General features: G+C 41.3%; 1 long non-coding RNA gene across 1 annotated transcript in view; it reads right to left on the minus strand.

Annotated features, from left to right (window-relative positions):
- The window catches only part of LOC134297615 (uncharacterized), a 52442-nt gene extending 37643 nt beyond the window's left edge, over positions 1-14799 (minus strand). The window contains exon 1 of the long non-coding RNA XR_010004415.1: positions 14559-14799. This is a non-coding gene — a long non-coding RNA (uncharacterized LOC134297615). The remainder of the gene's footprint in view (positions 1-14558) is intronic.
- Between the last annotated feature and the right edge of the window lie 6047 nt (positions 14800-20846).

A 20846-nucleotide genomic window follows, 5' to 3' on the forward strand; every position in this document is an offset into this window, starting at 1 on the left:
GGCAAGAACATAATTAATATTGATAGTCCATCAAGAGAGAATTTTACCAATTCAGAAATCTCACTTATTGTGTCCTGTAGCACAAGTAATGTTCTGTTCCTATCTTTAAACCTTATATTTTCAGACCTCAAAAACCAGCATAACATTCAGCTTGAGTTTGTTTCTTGGCTAGAAAAGTCAAATTCAATATCCCAAAATGTATTTGGAAGAGATAAAATTGTGATTCCAATCTGTCACAAGCATTCTGTATGTATGTATAAAGATTCCCTGAGTCCTTTAGCATTTGATGACATTTCAAGTGAAGGTTTTCTGTACAGAAAGTCCCTCGCCATTAAAATTCAATTATGGTGCGTTATTATGAATGAAAGTCCAGTTTAATATCTAATAAAGAACAGGTGACAGTTGAATCTTGATAGACAGACACCACTGCCATCTGGTGAAATCTGTCTGTAAGATTAAGCAGAAGAGTCATATAACTTGGCTCCATTTTGTCTTCTGTTATTCTTTGTTGAATGGCAACATAGGTTCTGAGTAAATAGTGTAGGAAATATTCCAAATATTTAGCTGTAAATTACAGATGCAGGATATAAAATTGCCCTGTTGTTGAGATGTAGACAGGCTGACTGACAATGAAGTCACAAACAATTGATCCAGTGGTACTACTTTTCCATGTCCACCAACAAAATAGTATTAAATACAGTTTACAGACTTGCACATTTTATAGAACTGCTGAATACAAGTCTAGATAATAAGTGCCCCAGAAGGCATGGACACCTCCCCAAAAGAGAGAAAACACTATTCCCCTCTTTCCCTTGTAAGAAAATGATTTGAGGTATCAGCCATTGTCCTATACTCCCATGTGTGGTCATCAGCACCAAAAGATTACATTTAAATGTTAAACCTTGAGAGAATATTTAACATCATTGTTTATTCTATGGCTAGTTGCCTATTACCAGACACACCCACACACCCACAAAGTAATCTATACTCAGTGCAGAGTTGAGGATGCAAATCTAATTCACTGAAAAATATATGCAAAGTTTAAAATGGGAGAAATTCATAATTTCTTAAGTGTAACCTTATAATGGGAACAGGAAACACGTGGTTCCCGATGTTGTTTGCTTGCAGTTCCAGACATTCCTCACCAGTGTCCAAACTGACAAGAGCTTATGGGACTGATGTATAGAGGACCACAAATTGTCCTATAAGAATTACTTATGTAAGAAATTTAAACAGTCCTGATATTTCCCAACTTCCAGATGCTTTGTAGCTTACGACCATATATCTTGCTATTCAGAAACTGCTGAACATCTCACTGATAGCGCATGATTATTATGTTTCTTGTCATGAAGGTGAAAGAACTATAACTCAGAAATCCCCAGACACAAGAGCTACCAAGGTTTTTCATGCAAGTGAAAGAAATATCATTATCACTCTTCACAGGTGAGACAAAATTTATTTTTGGTGATAGAAACAAAACTCAATGTCCTGAAACATACACACATATACATACACTCCTCTATATTTTAAAATGCCTCTAATCATTAATGAGAATGACACTTTGCTTTAAATAAATTTGGAATTAGTAAGAACTGTCACCATGGGAAACATACTGGATGAAGTTATTTTGTAAATAGAAGGCACATGTGAAAATGTGAGTCAAATATATTTCTCACATATGATGAAACCAGTATGCTTTAGGGCTGAAAGAGTGATGATGCAAAAAGTCCATTATCTGTAAGGGCAAAAGGAGAGCATTGCCCTCAAGTTAAGAAGTCTGCTCCTTCCGATGCAATTATCACTCACCCTTCAAATTTCTAGCATTGCAGAAAGTGAGACATTGAAAATTATTTCATACCTAGAACTTTTTACTGTGTTCTCATTCCCCTAGTAAGTTTTCTTGCCCCTTCACTTTGGATATGTAAATTGTATTACTAAATGCCCAACTAAATTTGCAAATATTGCAGTGAAATAAATTTGGGAACAGAAGAAAATAATTACAAGGGAGGCAGAATTCCTATGGGGGCAATGCCATCATTTAAAAAAAAAAAACCACCCAAATTGCTTAAACTTAGAGTACCTGGAAAAACATCTACAAATAAGCTTGCCCAGAACCTGTGATCTTTAATGGAAGTCCCATTTCCCAACCCCCTACCACCCGGAGAGACTAGTTTTGTGTTTATGGGCCAGGCTTTAACACAGCAGGATAAACCACCAGCTGCAGTAAATCTTGTCAATCAAAATTTGACAGTTCGAAGTTAGGGTCAGGGTGAGCTCCTGGCCTTTAGCCAAGCTTCTGCCTACCTAGCAGATCAAAAGCAAAATGTGAAGAGATAAAAAGGTACTGCTTAAAAGCTGGTAGGTATTTAGGCATCCATAAGAAAATGCCAGAAAAATGCCGGTGATTCGATCAAGAAGGAGGTTTATGACCAAAAAGCTCTTCGACAAGGAGTTGAAGTGACAGCAACCCCCCCCCCCTCCATGGTTGGAACTGAGCACAAACCTCCAAGATGTCAAAGATGGGAAACACCTATTTATCTCTATCTATGTACAATTGTCTGTCTTGTCAGTGTATAAACGGCATTGAATGTTTGCCATATATGTATGTTCTGTGATCCACCTTGAATCCCCTTCAGGTGAGAAGGGTGGAATATAAATACTGTAAATAAATAAGGGGGGAAAGCACATTGGAAAATATTTTCAAAATGATTGAAAATATATTTCTCAAATGTTAGGAAGTCCTGGCTAAGAGAATGCCAATTTATGAGAAAAAAATCCCAACCTGCATATGAGAATATGCAGGTTAGGATTTATTCTGTCCAGAAATTAACATCAGTGTTTGTGTGAACAGAAAATAGCCTTTTTATGTATGGAACAATAGCCCCTCTATATAAATTAACATTTCAGTTCAGATATCATTTTCTGTGCAGAAAGAAATGCTGTTTCACAGGAAAGTCTTCTTTCTGCACAAAACAATCACAGATTGTAAGCAGACTTTGAAAATTATGAAGGCTTTCTTACAGGGGAATTTCTTTAAGAATGAAATTAGCGAAGACTGCTTCAGTCCTACTGAGGTTCCAGCGAGCATTCAATAATATATTATTTCATGTAGCCTGTGGTCTTCATGACTAGATTTAGGAACTGTTAGGTTTCTTAAAAGATTAGTGTATTAAAATAGTAAGATTTCAAAGATTTATGTTTATCTGTTATGAATCACCTCATGGACATTGTGCAGATAATATATACAACCTGCAAACATAAATGGTGACTAAAACTAGTAGTATGAGATCATGAAAGCACATGAAAAATCATATTAAGCCTGGCAATTCAAAATTTTCTAATATTACTTTAAAACTAAGGCTCCAATCCCCTTCCCGTCCCCACAAATATTGTGGAACTCTGGGAGCTGTAATCAAAAAAGTAATATACCAACCTCTATTACAAATACAAGTATACTTATCAAAGCAGAAGATGTATTCAAATCTTTCATTACTAAACCATCATATTACATTTTTCTTAAACACTACTTTTAAAAACATAGCAGTTCTAATATTCAGACAACAGAATTATTCAATAAATTCCATTCTCTGGTTAGTAGATATAAAGCCATTTAGCCTTCAACTTAATATGAATAGATTCAACCATAACAATAAATTGGAAGCAGGATTTAATTATTGCTTTTCTCTGCATGGGTTGCTCCCTGGATCCTTTTAAAGCATCCTACCGCTTCTTTTCAATTTGTCCTTTATCCTCCATCAGTTGATGCTGTTTGTGTACTAGAATGTGATATGTTTACCAAACAATTAGAATAATTGTTTAATTAAATTAAATACCAACTCAGGAAACATCACTAGCAGCTGGATGTTTGCAATTATTAGAACAGGGAAAAAAAAGACTTCTGAATAGAAGATGTCTTTAAACAAAGATGACATATTTACTGTGACAAAAGGGTACTCACTTTTCATCCAAACCTCTTTTTTTAAAAAAAATCATTGAAAGATTAGTTGTCTTGCTTTGTTTGCCTCATTTCCCAGCACAGAGTGAAAAAGACAAGAAGCCAGTAACAGTTGTCTTCCATTTGTGCTTGATTTTCAAGATTATGCTTCATTCTGTATTTCATCACTCAGAGAAGCCTGTACCCTAGACAGAGACTTGGATTGTAGAAGCACAAAGACCGAGAATGGCTCTAGTGAAAACTATTTGTGTATTTAAAGTTCAGGCTGAATTTGGTGCAAGTTGTTTAAAAGTCATACTGGAGTGGATTCATTTGCCCATTGACAAGAAATCTACCCATCACCCTTCAAGCAGTTGGGGAAGAAAAAATTATTTTCTGCTTGCAATAAATTGACTCATTCAATTATCCCTTGATAAGTGTCCAATTTAAATGATTTGTTTTTTTGAATTACTTACTAGTATGTCCTACTGAACTCCATTTCATTTGTAGTGTCAAACAATACTTCTCAAATAATTAAACTTTTCCAAATTCTTACAATTTTAATGTATTGTTTTAAAGTTCATGAATTAATAATTTTCTTTAAAATGACCATAAGAATGGAATCAAAAGCACATTTTGATTTTGATAAAAGAGAGAATCAATAATATCCCATGTTGCATGTAGTGTTGGAAACATTGTTCTTGCCCTATGCCCTGTCTTTATCATAAGCTTTATGTACAGAAAATAATCAGGTAAATAGTCGCAAACTTGAAAATGGAGTTAGCCCCATACTAGGAAAAAGAATAAAGTTAATAAAACCTATTAAGTAATTAAAGAAATGAAATTATTATTATATTCTATATTCAACAGGGAAATCGGTCTGCAATTTTTTACATCCATGGGGTCTGAATTTTCATTGTATATCATGGTTATATTTGCTTTCTTCCAGGAATCTGGCATACTTTGTTGGTTCATAGTTTGATTCATTAGCTGTTTAAGGTACAGTGTTAGCTCTTCTTCAAAAGTCCTATAGTATATTGTTGTCAGACAATCTGGTAATGGTGCCTTACAAGTATCCAATTTTCTAATCACTCTTTGTAGTTCTTGTTCTGTGATTTCTCTGTTTAATCATTCTCTTTGTTCTTCTGTTATTTTTTGCAACTGTCATCCAAGAAACTGTGCTCTTTCTTTATCTGATCCTTTGAATAAAGCTTTTTATAAAATTTGTTAAACTGATTTAATATTTCTTGGTCTGTTGTATAATTTCTTCAATTTGATCTTATTATATTTACGTACTGTGTTTCTTTTTTTGTTCTTAATTTTCTTGCCAGCCACCTTCCTGGTTTATTTGCATTATGGAAATGATACTGTTTTATATATTTTATCCCAGTCATGCTGGCAGAAATGACATTCCTCTCCTTTTGCTTCTTTCCAATGCCTGAGGACATAAGGTAATTTTCTTTAGAAATCTCCAGTTGTCTACACTCTTTTGGGGAAGAACTGAGTTTTTAAAATATGTGGCTTGACCCCTGCTTTGAGACTGCAGTGGACAGGGACAGGTTGCTGGGTCATCTGATCCGTTGTTTTTATTGGTATCTGGAAACAGCAGTGTTGCTCAGTTTCTATCTTTCTTCCTTTTTTAGATTTTTTGTTTGTTTGTAGAAAGATGTCTCTCTATGCATTTTCTAGGTCACCCAATATAATTTTATAGTAACCTCTCAAAGAAGTTGTCTATTTCAATAGAGTTCACTATTGTCCATGGCTTCCTATTTGCATGGTACATTCAGGAACCTATCCCCCATGGATACGTTCCTTTTATCCTTTCAAGGGAGTCTGGTTTGAAGAATAGGGTTAAGAAAGCACCCCTCCTGGGACCCTTTCCTTTCTTTCTTTCAAGGGAGTCTAGGTTTGAAGAATGAGGTTAAGGAAACATCCTTCCTGGAACCCTTTTCTATCTTATCTTCCTTTCAAGGAAGCCAGGGTTTGAAGAACGGGATTAAAGGACCCCCCCCCCCTTTCCTGGGACCCTTTCCTATCTTCCTTTCAAGGGAGTCTTGGTTTGAAGAATGAGGTTAAGGAAGCATCCTTCCTGGAACCCTTTTCTATCTTATATTCCTTTCAAGGAAGCCAGGGTTTGAAGAACAGGATTAAAGGAAACCCCCCCCCCCCTCCTGGGACCCTTTCCTATCTTCCTTTCAAGGGAGTCTGGGTTTGAAGAATGAGGTTAAGGAAGCATCCTTCCTGGAACCCTTTTCTATCTTATATTCCTTTCAAGGAAGCCAGGGTTTGAAGAACGGGATTAAAGGAACCCCCCCCCCCTCCTGGGACCCTTCCCTATCTTCCTTTCAAGGGAGTCTTGGTTTGAAGAATGAGGTTAAGGAAGCATCCTTCCTGGAACCCTTTTCTATCTTATATTCCTTTCAAGGAAGCCAGGGTTTGAAGAACAGGATTAAAGGAACCCCCCCCCCCTCCTGGGACCCTTTCCTATCTTCCTTTCAAGGGAGTCTGGGTTTGAAGAATGAGGTTAAGGAAGCATCCTTCCTGGAACCCTTTTCTATCTTATATTCCTTTCAAGGGAACGGGATTAAAGGAACCCCCCCCCCCTCCTGGGACCATTTCCTATCTTCCTTTCAAGGGAGTCTTGGTTTGAAGAATGAGGTTAAGGAAGCATCCTTCCTGGAACCCTTTTCTATCTTATATTCCTTTCAAGGAAGCCAGGGTTTGAAGAACAGGATTAAAGGAAACCCCCCCCCCTCCTGGGACCCTTTCCTATCTTCCTTTCAAGGGAGTCTGGGTTTGAAGAATGAGGTTAAGGAAGCATCCTTCCTGGAACCCTTTTCTATCTTATATTCCTTTCAAGGAAGCCAGGGTTTGAAGAACAGGATTAAAGGAACCCCCCCCCCCCTCCTGGGACCCTTTCCTATCTTCCTTTCAAGGGAATCTGGGTTTGAAGAATGAGGTTAAGGAAGCATCCTTCCTGGAACCCTTTTCTATCTTATATTCCTTTCAAGGAAGCCAGGGTTTGAAGAACGGGATTAAAGGAACCCCCCCTCCTGGGACCCTTTCCTATCTTCCTTTCAAGGGAGTCTTGGTTTGAAGAATGAGGTTAAGGAAGTGTCCTTCCTGGGACCCTTTTCTTTCTTCCCTTCAAACAAGTCTGGGTTTGAGTAATGGGGTTAAGGAAGCAGTGCAAAAGACATATCATGACATTCTTCTATTCTGGTTGGTCCTACAGGCAGGGCTCACAGGAAAACTCCTTGTGAACCACATGGTGCTGAATAGAGGAGGAGGATCCATGATCAGCTACCATGTGGCCCCGTTACAAATGAAAATAACGTGATAGCTGAGCCCTTACCATTATGGCCATCTGACCAAGCCAAAAAAGCCAGATTGGCCAAAGGGAACTGACCAAACTGAATCCGTACACAAGCCTACTATACAAGCAACATTACTTTGAGGAGTAACCAGTCCAAACTAATGCTGTGAGTAAAAGCAAAATTACTTCGAGTTACTTTTAAATTATCTTTTCAAGGACATTTTATAGGTATTGTTATAGAATCTTTCAGAAAGTTTTAAACCATTCTCTTATCAGTCTTAAGATTTTGTTTCTTCAAGAAGTAACAGAAGGCAATGGTAAAATAAAGAACTGTGAAGGAAGTATTGCAATGAGCTATTTGTTTCCATCACTATGACAAATATACTTGTAAAGCACTGTAAAGATAAGCAAAACAAATTATATTTTAGAAGTAACTTTCTACACTGTGTCAGTAACTCCATTTCCTCTACTGTTCTACTTAGTTCCTCCAGTTTAGATACAACAAGTATTGTGGAAATACGCACCTTTTATTTAGCTTAACTTGAACATATCCTATCTTAGACCTTGTTGGACCCTACTTAATGTTACACAGACACACCCTTTTTCAATCCAAATGACTGGAGAGGCAGATAGACATTTAGGAAAAAAACATATTTTTGCAGCAGCAGTTCAATTACCCAGATTTTCACAGCAAATGTTAAGTGTCAAAACAAGAGTGCTAACCAAGGAAATGCTTTAAGGCCTCTTAGGGGGGAAACGGAGTCTGTGACAAAGACAGAGAATGATGCAAACTAAATGTGGAAATCACTTCTGTTATGATTGAGCCTCATGGCTCTGTTACTGACAGACGTGGGCGTAAGACTCCTCGGGAGTCAGATACTCTCGAGGAGCGAGAGAGAAAAAGACTGCGAGACATATTTGCAGCACCATCTGACGAAGAATCTTTCGAAGGGTTTACGGAGAGAATGGAGGAGGGGCTGGTTAGCTCAGAGGAGGATGAGATGGATTGGACTCGGGTAAGGGAGGAATTGGGTGCCACTGGCCATGATGGGACAGAAGATGGATGGGGACCTTCAGGATTAGACCCATGGCTTAGCTGGAGGGATGGGACGGGATCCACAGCTGGAGATGCTGTTGGGCGTAGTCAGAGGTGTTCCAGCTCTGACGAGGAAAGTGATGAGGAAACGCCCGGGTTAAGGAGGACAGCTGACAGTGATGAAGATTTGTAACTGGCATAAAATGGGGCTTGGGAGCAATTGCAAATTGCGTCGGGCAAGGTAATCTGGGCAAACGCTTGGGATCCGTGTGTGTGTGGGACGCTTCCCTGAAGACTTGTGTGCTTTCCTGTGCTGAGACGTAAGTTGATTGGAATCCAAGGTCAGACGGCGGGAGGGATTGTGTGGGCATTTGTTTGTGCAAACCTGTGCTTACTCTTATTAGCTTGACCTTCCGTCGTCTTTCTGACGGACGCCATCTCCTGCTTTGAGAACCCGGACTGAACTGACCACGGCTTGTCTTCCCCCCTTCTTGGACTTGGAAAAACTACAAACGTCTGCTTCTGGCTTTGATCTACGGAACGGAACTGGTCTACTCTACTTCTGCAATCCTTGGCTGAATTGCTCGTGTTGGAGATCCTGTCTACTGTGTGTGTGTGGGAGCGACGCAAGTTACTCTAAGCACAGTGCTGGCAGCAGAGAGGAATCTGCTGCCAATTAGTTGCATTCCTTGTATCTTTTGTTCCTTGGCTTTTGTTCTGTTAATACCTAGGCTGAAGCAAGCAGTTTGTTTTTACCCGGATTAAACTCCGGTTTAACCCGGTTTATCTTTTGAACATTTACTTTTGTCCCTTTTTGCTACTAAAGGCAAAAACTGCCTGGCCCTTGTGTTTTTACGGGCATTTTTGAGTTCTGTAATCTAATAAACTCTGTTACTTTGAATCTTGTGGCGTTCTGTCTTTGACAGATTGCCCGACGCCCATAAAAAGTTTATTGCAGCAATAAACCCGTCAGGAAGACGATGGATGAGTTAAGAGCCAAAGTAGACCAATTGCAAACGGCCTTTACCGTAAGCCAAACAGCTTTTGCTGTGAAAGGACATGTTTTGACTCCTGAACGCTTTGACGGAACCAGGTGCAAGTTGCCAACCTTTTTGGCACAAGTGGAGCTTTATTTTTCACAGCTCAGTGTTCATGCTTTTCCTACTGACACTAGTAAGGTGGCTTTTATTTTGAGTTTGTTGACCGGTCCCGCAGGACAATGGGCCACTAATTTAATTTTGGGAAATGACCCAGTCAAGGACAATTTGAATAATTTCAAAAAGTTGTTAACTGATACTTTTGGGGATCCTCTCCGCACGGAGAACGCTGGGTGGGCTCTGTATCGGTTGAAACAGGGAAAGGGGACTGTTTTGGATTACTTAAATAAGTTTAACCTGTATCGCCACCAGCTGGATTGGGGGGAAAATGCATTCATGCTTTTATTTACTGCCGGGTTAAGTGATATGCTCCAGGATGAATTAGCACGCTTGGAGCCGGCTGAAAGCTGGGACGCCTTAGTAGCTAAGGTGCTGCGTTTAGACGCAAGGTTCGAGGCTCGTAAACACTCAAAAGCAATGTGTGCGCCACCCATGCATGTAACCAGGGCACCTGTGGTGATGGGGGAAGAGCCCATGGAGCTTGGGGTCTTTAAAAAACTGTCTACAGAGGAAAAGAGCCGTAGGAGGCAGCTGGGCTTGTGTTTGTACTGTGGGAATGCTGGGCATTTTGCCAAAAATTGTAATGTGAAACCTTCCCAGCTTTCGGGAAAAGGCCAGCCCTAGTGCGACGTGAGTCCAACGCACTAGGGCTCCTCAAGCAGTCAACTGAGGGGAGGAAGCATGTTTTCGTACCCATTACATTATCTGTTGGGGGAAGGGAACTTGTTTCTACTCTGGCACTGCTGGACTCAGGAGCGACGGTCTCCTATATAGATATTGAGTTTGCTAAGAAGCATGGCATTCCTAGAGTGCGCAAGGCATGCGACGTGTGGGTGGAGGGAGCAGATGGGAGACTGCTGGAGACTGGGGTGGTTAACCAGGAAACCTCAGCAGTAACGTGGGAGGTGCAGGGAGTAACGGGAACGTTTGTGTGGGATATTACGAGCTTGCCTAGATATGATGTGATCCTGGGGATGGATTGGCTAGCTGTAGTAAACCCACAAGTGGATTGGGCAACACGTAAAGTGATCTTAAAGAGGCAGGATTGTTGCACTTTAAACGTTACTCATGCTGATATGGAGGGAGTGCCTGCTGAGTATGGGGAGTTCTCTGATGTATTTTGTAAAAGAGAAGCGGACAAATTACCACCGCACAGGCCATATGATTGCGCCATCAAGCTGGCAGAAGGTGCGAAACTGCCAGCAGGGAGGCTGTATGCCTTGACTGTACCGGAAAGGCAAGCTTTGCGGGAGTTTTTAGATGAAAATTTAGCCAAGGGGTTTATTCGCCCATCTAGTTCTCCAACTGCGGCACCAGTATTCTTTGTAGCCAAAAAGACTGGGGAACTTAGGTTGGTCTGCGACTATCGGATCCTAAACAAATACACCATTCGGGATAGGTACCCGCTCCCTTTAATCTCGGAACTGTTATCAAGGGTGCAAGGGGCTAAGGTCTTTACCAAGCTTGACCTGCGGGGGGCCTATAACTTAATCCGTATACGGGAAGGGGATGAATGGAAGACGGCATTTAACACGTGTTTCGGATGCCACGAGTTCCGAGTCATGCCTTTTGGGCTTTGTAATGCTCCTGCGGTCTTCCAGAGGTTCATGAACGATGTGTTCAGGGACCTAATTGACCAATTTTTAGTGATTTATTTGGATGATATCTTGATTTTTTCTAAGGACGAGAAAGAACATCGTCAACATGTCAAGCAGGTTCTGCACCGACTGCGGGCTAATGGGCTTTTCGCCAAGGCTTCCAAGTGCGTCTTTCATGTGCCTGAAGTGGAGTTCCTAGGTCATGTAGTGTCAGGTAGGGAACTTAAAATGGACCCACATAAGGTTGACGCCGTCAACTCATGGCAGGAGCTGAAGACTAAGAAGGATGTACAAAGGTTCTTAGGTTTCGCTAATTACTACCGGGAGTTTATTCCGAATTTTGCAAAGCTCACGGTACCTTTGACGCAGCTTCTGCGCAAGAAACAGCCATTTGTGTGGGGGCGGGAAGCTCACGAGGCGTTTCTACAACTTAAGTCTAGTTTTCAATCGGACAACATACTAACCCATCCTGATGTTGACAAACCGTTCGTGGTAGAAGCGGACGCTTCTAGCTACGCGTTGGGGGCTGTATTGTCTCAGAAGGACTCCTCAGGGACCTTGCGTCCCTGTGGATTTTACTCGCGGCAACTAACACCCTTCGAGCAGAACTATACCATATGGGAGAAGGAGTTGTTGGCGATTAAGGTGGCGTTTGAGGTGTGGCGGCACTGGCTTGAAGGGGCACGGCACCAGATCGTGGTCAGATCTGATCACAAGAACTTAGAGCACTTGCAAACAGCAAAGAAGTTAAACCAGCGTCAAATCCGATGGGCTTTGTTTTTCTCCAGGTTTAACTTCAAGGTGCAGTTCGTAGAGGGGAAGGCAAACTTGCGGGCCGATGCTTTATCCCGCAAGCCGGAGTTTAAGACTAATGAGCAGGTTGTATGTCAGACCATCTTGCCTACTGCCTCTCTGTGTGTTGTAGATAATGAGCTCGGGTTACATGACCAGATCCTTGCGGCTCAGAGGGATGATGTGTGGACACAGGAGCAACTGATGCTGCTCTCAGCAGGTAACCGTACCATACTGCCGCATCTACAAGATCAAGACGGAGTATTGGTACGCAGGGGGCAGGTCTACGTACCAGTGGGGGCCCTCAGGTTGGAGGTGATTAGAGCCCACCATGACGAACCCATGGCTGGGCACTTTGGCAGATTCAAGACCGTGCAGCTCATTACCAGGAGCTATTGGTGGCCAAAGATGCGGCAAGACATTCTGCGCTTTTGTGACAGCTGCGCCGTTTGCCAGCAGAGTAAGACGCCTGTTGGGCGCCCTAGAGGGTTGTTGTCGTCTTTACCTGTTCCGGACAGGCCATGGCAAATCATTTCCATGGATTTCATTTCAGATTTACCTAAGTCTGGGGGTTATACTTGTATTTGGGTGGTGGTGGATTTATTTAGTAAACTGGCTCATTTTATTCCTTGTTCAACCATTCCGGCGGCCCCTACGTTGGCCTTACTATTTACTAAGCACATCTATCGTTTGCACGGAGCACCCGAGGTGATTATTTCAGATAGGGCTCCGCAATTTGTGTCACGCTTTTGGAAACATTTCCATGAGTGTTTGGGGACTAAGTTAAACGTTTCTTCAGCTTTCCATCCGCAAACGGATGGACAGTCGGAACGGGTTAATGGGCTCTTAGAGCAATATCTGCGTTGTTTTTGTTTAGACCAACCCACGGCTTGGGTGAAGTGGCTACCGGTGGCGGAATTTGCTTACAACAATGCGGTGCACACATCTAGTCAGCATACGCCGTTTGAGCTAACTTATGGTTTTCACCCACGGGGAGGTGTGGCGCCGTCGACCAATGTGGTCTCTTCGGACCCTGTGTACCGCTCTACGGAAATGGCTGCATTGCATGATGTTGCCCGTCGCTTACTGCTGGAAGCTAAGGCAACGCAGAAGACTCAGGCTGACCGCCACAGGCAGGCAGGGGAGGAGTTGGAAGAAGGGGATTTGGTGTGGTTATCTTCCAAACATATTAAACAGGCTGGGGGAAAGTTTGCGCCTCGGTATTTGGGTCCCTTTCCTATCGTTAAAAAGATTTCTTCCGTTGCGTTTCGTTTGCGTTTACCGTCTAGTTTAAAGGTCCATCCAGTCTTTCATCGTTCACTGTTGAAACTTGATACCTCTAGTCGTCGTGGTGCTATAGCGGAGGGTATCACTGCCACTTCTCCGCCATCGGGGGAGGAGGCCTTTGTGAGAGGGGATAGTGTTATGATTGAGCCTCATGGCTCTGTTACTGACAGACGTGGGCGTAAGACTCCTCGGGAGTCAGATACTCTCGAGGAGCGAGAGAGAAAAAGACTGCGAGACATATTTGCAGCACCATCTGACGAAGAATCTTTCGAAGGGTTTACGGAGAGAATGGAGGAGGGGCTGGTTAGCTCAGAGGAGGATGAGATGGATTGGACTCGGGTAAGGGAGGAATTGGGTGCCACTGGCCATGATGGGACAGAAGATGGATGGGGACCTTCAGGATTAGACCCATGGCTTAGCTGGAGGGATGGGACGGGATCCACAGCTGGAGATGCTGTTGGGCGTAGTCAGAGGTGTTCCAGCTCTGACGAGGAAAGTGATGAGGAAACGCCCGGGTTAAGGAGGACAGCTGACAGTGATGAAGATTTGTAACTGGCATAAAATGGGGCTTGGGAGCAATTGCAAATTGCGTCGGGCAAGGTAATCTGGGCAAACGCTTGGGATCCGTGTGTGTGTGGGACGCTTCCCTGAAGACTTGTGTGCTTTCCTGTGCTGAGACGTAAGTTGATTGGAATCCAAGGTCAGACGGCGGGAGGGATTGTGTGGGCATTTGTTTGTGCAAACCTGTGCTTACTCTTATTAGCTTGACCTTCCGTCGTCTTTCTGACGGACGCCATCTCCTGCTTTGAGAACCCGGACTGAACTGACCACGGCTTGTCTTCCCCCCTTCTTGGACTTGGAAAAACTACAAACGTCTGCTTCTGGCTTTGATCTACGGAACGGAACTGGTCTACTCTACTTCTGCAATCCTTGGCTGAATTGCTCGTGTTGGAGATCCTGTCTACTGTGTGTGTGTGGGAGCGACGCAAGTTACTCTAAGCACAGTGCTGGCAGCAGAGAGGAATCTGCTGCCAATTAGTTGCATTCCTTGTATCTTTTGTTCCTTGGCTTTTGTTCTGTTAATACCTAGGCTGAAGCAAGCAGTTTGTTTTTACCCGGATTAAACTCCGGTTTAACCCGGTTTATCTTTTGAACATTTACTTTTGTCCCTTTTTGCTACTAAAGGCAAAAACTGCCTGGCCCTTGTGTTTTTACGGGCATTTTTGAGTTCTGTAATCTAATAAACTCTGTTACTTTGAATCTTGTGGCGTTCTGTCTTTGACAACTTCTGTCTGCTGGATGCCATTTAAATAGGCTATAACTTTATCCATCAAAATGAAGGTTTTGAAATACCAAAAATATTTCATGACAAAAATATATTAACCAATTTTCACTGTTTGGAACCTTCATAAATCAATAACAGATACTATTTACTCACCCTGGCCGTCGCTGCTTTTATGCTTTCAATAGAATACCCTGAACACCGTTGTCATAGCTACAGCAGAATTTCCGAATGAGTTTTGTTTTATCATAATTGCTGCATATTAGTTTATAAACAGCTGAGCTGTATCTTCCACTTGTGGCATTAATTTGAGCCTAGAGACAATGCTCTCCCCACAGGAAACACAACAACACCATCCGATGCACTGTAAGTTTCTTGCTCTCCCCAGAGAAAAAGTTTTTCCTATGCACATTGTTTGTTCTCTTTATGTTTTCCCCCTTTTTATTTTTTAAAGGATGGTTATGACAGCCAAGGGATTGGTGGGAGCAGAATATAGGAAAAGGAACAAAGGCGGCATTAGAAGTAACACAGAAAAACTAGAAATGTTTCAAGTTAATGCTGAACCCATTTCCATTTGTTTGTTTAAATATTTATATCCCACCCCATATCTGGAAATTGCGGGTGGAGTACAGACAGCACAAACAGCTTTAAACAATTGTAAAACTATTTAAAACAATCCAAGGGACTCAAATAAAACAGAGGACAGTTGTTTTTTGCCTGACATTCAGTGAACTTGGCAGCTACTCTCCAAAGCAATTTATTTAGACTACAATTAAGGATAATTGGAAGCCAGCATTATAGGGATTTGACTGTTGAATTGGGACACTTGTCTAAGCCATTAAAAGCCATTGGATAATTGTGGCAGGTTGCACTCTCTCAGCCTTAAACAAAGCCAAGGAAATGTCCTCTGAATAAATCTTGCCTATGATACAGTCACTTGAAGGCACAGAACAGCAATAATGGGCAAGTTTATACAAAAGGGTTATAGAGGCATTTGTTTTCAGTGTTTCTCTTAAGGTTGCCAGTTCAGGTTTTATTTCCAAATGCCACTCTTTTAAAGGAGAACCATGATATATGGACATCTGGCATTCAAAGGTATTCATCTCATTTTCTTCCTTGCTTTATTCAACTATTCTTTTCTCTTCACAAGTAGAAAAGTTACATACAGAGCCCTGATCCACCCCTTCAGTTTTTATCGCTCTGTGTTGCTGGTGGAAGTATGAAAAGGAGATGTTAACGGAATATAGCCCCATGCACAGCGTGGACATTTATTTCATTGGTGCTAAACATTAGAATTGACTAGATTGATTCATTGTTATTAAAGGCAATGCTTGAAATTGCTAAATTGTTGAATTATTTTGATTTATTTGTTCTTTAGACCCTTGAATTTTCAAATAAAACCCAAAGATTTACAGAGAAAGCAACAAAAAGGAGTGTGACTGTTGCCCTTTAAAGGCATATTTTCTTATCTGCTCATTGTAAAGTTACCTTCCTAGTGCTGTACCCAGGTGGACTCCTCTCATTAAATGATTGCTGGCTGGTTACAGCGGTAAACCAATACATCTAGAAACTGCCAGAATGTGAAATGCTCTTGTAATGAATGTATCTTCAATGAGTTTCTGAAGTCTCAAACATTGAATCAAATGGCTGTCTCCAAAGTCAATGTGTGATGAACTCAGCAAATCAGAGATGCCTCATTCAAGGGACTAAAGGACAAGTGCGGGCCCTTGCGCGCAGGACTGCTGACTTGAAGGTTGGCTTGCTGACCCGAAAGCTGCTGGTTTGAATCCAGGGAGAATATGAATGAGCTCCCTCTGACAGCTCCAGCTCCCCATGTGGGGACATGAGAGAAGTCTCCCACAAAGACGGTAAAACATCAGACATCCGGGCATCCCCTGAGCAACATCCTTGCAGACGGCCAATTCTCTCACACCAAAAGCAACACAACATAAAAAAAACACTTCACCACCTAGAAAACCTCCACTAAATGTCATTTTGAAGATACAACAACAAAAACAGACTCCTTATATTCACTGCAGTATGTCAGGTCATGGACTGTTAATGATCAATTGCATCAGTTCCAATATTCTAGCTTAAATAGCTTGCTGATCCAACCATAATGTCAAGCTGGTTTTTTATTAAGCTATGCCAATATAATTCTGTGGCTTCCATTATGCACCACTATTTAGAAAGCATTTACATATTATTTCGCTTCAATATTTTCAGTTTTCACACCAACCAAAAATAATGGTATGCTTTTGGATCTGTATCTGCCCTGTTATATTTTTGTTTTTACATTTCCATTTTAGTATTCCTCAGAAATATGAAATCTGGAGAGAAAGAGTTCTGAAAACATGCACTTTTATTAGACCTGGCGATAAGTTATTAAACCTGGAAAGTGTTCTGACTTGCTTTATATTTGCTATGCACCAACTGCTCTGTTACTCACTCATGTTCACAACCCACTTATTTGCTTGGGCACACACATTCATAAATATTTTCCCCGTTCTTGTTTGTGAGAACGTCTGGGCAATGGTTATTCTCCTCATGAATGCTTCTGTGGTAAGCTGCATGCTAACAAGGAGTTTGCATTGCTAATGTTGCTTCAGATATCAGAATACATGTCTCCCCACTTACTTTTCCAAGTAACCATTCTCTTCTCTAAATATTAGAATGCCAAGATGTTAAAAACAGAAGTCAAATGGCAGGGCTGTCCTCCTATCCACCCCCATTGCTTTACTTTTGTCCCATTCCTTTGTTATGTGGTTCTTTATCATGGCTGTGTATTACTGCTCCACAGGGGACAACACACACAGAAATCTAGCCATAGAAAAGGGATGCAGATTTCTAATGTTTTTCCAAGCCCTGGTTTCTGGGGAAAATTTTCTGCACCGACAACACCCTCTGAGATTACTTTAAATACCCAACTCTTTGAGGGCTGAATGAGACTTAACCAACCTTAATGACCAACCATGGAAATAACAAAGCATGCAACAAAGACTGGGTTGATAAGGGCCATTTTATTTTAACATTAACCTATTTAATATTTAACTCTTGAGAGAATGCAAAAAGCAATCTAGAGTGAGAGCAAGTAAGGGCAATGGTATCACCCAGAGCTTATTGCCAGTTCCCTTTTGGTGAAATACCTGAGCAAGTCAGCACCAAAGAGAACCTTAAAACTGGGTTGTAAAATCTGGGTTGTTCCCCAGCCAGCCCACAACAACCTGAATGCCAACCTGAATAAAGTAATAGTAAGATACTTATTGCATAGATTCTTAAGGTTTAATCCTCTCATACCCATTGTGGCTCTCTTCTGTATGAAGTCCCTGACTCTTTGGTTAATAATTTATACACTATCTAGAATCATAATGCCTGAGAAATGAATGCTGCACTACACATATTATAACAACAGTTGACACCCAACCTTCATGGTGTCAAACTCCATTAAGCATACAGAAAATGCACCTTCTGTCTATGAATACCTGTACTACCATTTTTCTTTGAGAGATCCATTTCCATATTATTTGGGAAAAGGCAGGAAATGACAATAATGATGGTGGTAGTGGTGTGATGACAATAACAGAAAACTTGGGAGTTAGAAAAAAAACTGGATTGAAGGCAAAGTTTACTTTAAAAAAAACATTTCCAAAATAGCAAATTGTAGGAACAGTGTCATTTCTATTTTGGCTGTTCACCCAAGGTCAAATCAGAGACTGTTGCCATGACTGCAAACAAATACCCCTGGAAATAGCTTTTTTCCATTGATGGATCATCCCTACTAACCCTAGAGTAGATAATGGACCAGATAAAAGCTGGGCAGCATTGAACTGGGCAAATGAATCATCTATTAATCATCTTGTCTAGAGCGAGTCCCCATTATTGACATTTATCCAATCTAATATTGAGTCGAGATACTAATTCAGGATAGCTACTGATTCACCTTAAAAAAAAGAAAGAAATAGACCTGAGTAGCAGCAGATATTGATAACATATCAGTCTGTTCCTTTGGGCAGTATCTCCGAGCAAGTAAAGAGCCTGAAAAAGCAAGCCCTGAAGGAATCAAAATGAGTCTCCATGAGGTTTGTAACAGTCTCCCGGCATAATTTCTAGAACCAACCATCCAAACAGGAGCAGAACCAATGCACTGGTTACCAATTGAGCACCGGATCACTTTCAAAGTGATGGTGCTTACCTACAAGGCCTTACATGGTCTAGGGCCGATGTACCTGAGGGACCGCCTCACTCCCTACAAACCCCAGAGATCCCTCCGTTCTGAGGACCAAGACCTGTTGGAAGTCCCCAGTTTTAAGACCTTGCATCTAACAACAACTAGACGCAGAGCCTTTTCAGTAGTGGCGCCATCTCTCTGGAACACCTTGCCACCTGAAGTTCGTGCCTTGCGGGACTTGTCGGTCTTCCGCAGGGCATATAAGACACATCTGTTTTGACTGGCTTTTGAGTTCTGTTGTTGATGTCTTAAAAGGTGCTTTTAGGATGTTTTTAAGATGTTTTTTAAAGATGTTTTTAAGATGTGTTTTTTTTAAAATTGTTGATTTTAGCCGGTTCTTGTAAGCCGCTCCGAGCCCTAGGGGAGTGGCGGCATATAAGTTTGAAAAATAAATAAATAAATAAATAAAATGAATAACCGACAGTGAAACACATTCTACAAAGTGACAAAGGGATTATCCACTCTGCAACCAGAACTGAAACTGTTCATATTGCAGTCATAACAACAATGCACCAAATATACAGGTTCTCTTGAAGCAGCCACCCATTGTCATTAGACCCATCTGAAGCTCAAATGGTTTCAGGATGAGCAATTGGGAGGAAATTGCACGGCAGCCCACTGAGCCACAAGTAGTTCAGCAGCCAGAAGTCTAGTAGAAGTTCCCCTCTCCTTTTTTTTGCAATCTCCAAGCAGCCAGAAGAAGAAAAAAATAGAAAACCACAAAACAGGAGATTTCTTATAGAACCAGTAGGCTGTCCCACTAGTGTTCCGCATGGTAAAGCATAAATCAGGCCTGCTTTCTCAAGATGGCACCATGTCTGTCCCTATGGCCAAAGTGTGTGAAGTGCCATGAAGTGTGCGAGGACGTGGGACTTGTGATAAACATATTGACTCTGCAAAGTAGCAGATGCGTCAGCTAAGGGACTGGAGCCCTGCGGAGAGCCAGGGGCTCACATGAGATTGTCAGTGCTAAGTATCTTTAGCTCCCAAATGAACAGGGAATTGATGGTTCTCTGCATTTCAGCAGCATCTTGTAATTTCATACTCAGAGCATGTGTGACATTCACTGTTTTATTCCTTCATCAGAGTTATACCCTGACATTTCATGCCTTGTGTATTTTTATAAGCTGAGAACATCAATAGGATCTTTACTGCCTATCTTTTTCTGCCAGTTTTTCAAATGTGCCAAAGGAGTAGCATGCAACAAAGGAGCGGACATTGATAAGTAAAGAGGCACAAGCATGCCTTGCAGGCAATGTTAAAAGTGGGAGGGTTTTCTGGGCATTGAACTACTAACCTTCAATGTTTTATATTGCAGTCCAGTGCAGAGGTACTAAACCACTTCACCACAGGGAAGAAATGAGAATTTTGAGGGCTATTGAGCACTGTGAATTCTCACAGCAGAGCAGCAGAAAGTTACTTAGCACAGGTGTTTCCATAATTGTGATGCGTTGAGAAAGTTTATGGTGTTGAATGGCCCTTGAACTCACTAAATCCTTGGATTAGAATATTCTGTTTTCAGATAAAGCATACGGAAAGATTCTTTCACTTATGAAGCAGTCAAGATGTTTTTAATATTGTGTCCATTTAAAATTTATTTTATTTATTTATTTACAGCATTTATATGCATTCTCACCCCAAAGGGGACTCAGGGCGGATCACATTGCACACATAAAGGCAAACATTCAATGCCATGACATAGAACAGAGACAGAGACAAGACGCAGGCTGGCCTCGAACTCATGACCTCTTGGTCAGAGTGATTTGTTGATTTGTTGCCGCTGGCTTGCTTTCCAGCCTGCGCCACAGCCCGGTCCTATATTGTGTTATTAGTCTTAAGAAACTAATTATTTTGCTAATAAACTCAACATTCTTCTTCTTCATCTGATCTTGTCCTTCAAGTACTCCATGTGAAAATCATGAATAATTTCCATCCACAACATGAGGCAGTTACTGGATAAATATTTTCATTATTTATTGCAATGTTTAAAAAGTAATCCTTAGTTACTTTCGTTGCACTATTCATTTTGATGATCGTAATGGGTAGCTCATGACGTTTTTTTGTTACTGCTTACCTCTTGTACTGCTTACCTTTTCTTGAAGGGGGTTGTAAAGAGAATGACATAAATATGAAAACTTCTTCTTAAAATACCCCATAAAAACAAAGACAACAAAGGGAAACTTGTTTTGCTTTTTCAGGGCATCCAAAATCTGACA

This window comes from Anolis carolinensis, chromosome 3 (assembly GCF_035594765.1).
Source record: "Anolis carolinensis isolate JA03-04 chromosome 3, rAnoCar3.1.pri, whole genome shotgun sequence".
In the NCBI taxonomy this organism is placed as follows: domain Eukaryota; kingdom Metazoa; phylum Chordata; class Lepidosauria; order Squamata; family Dactyloidae; genus Anolis; species Anolis carolinensis.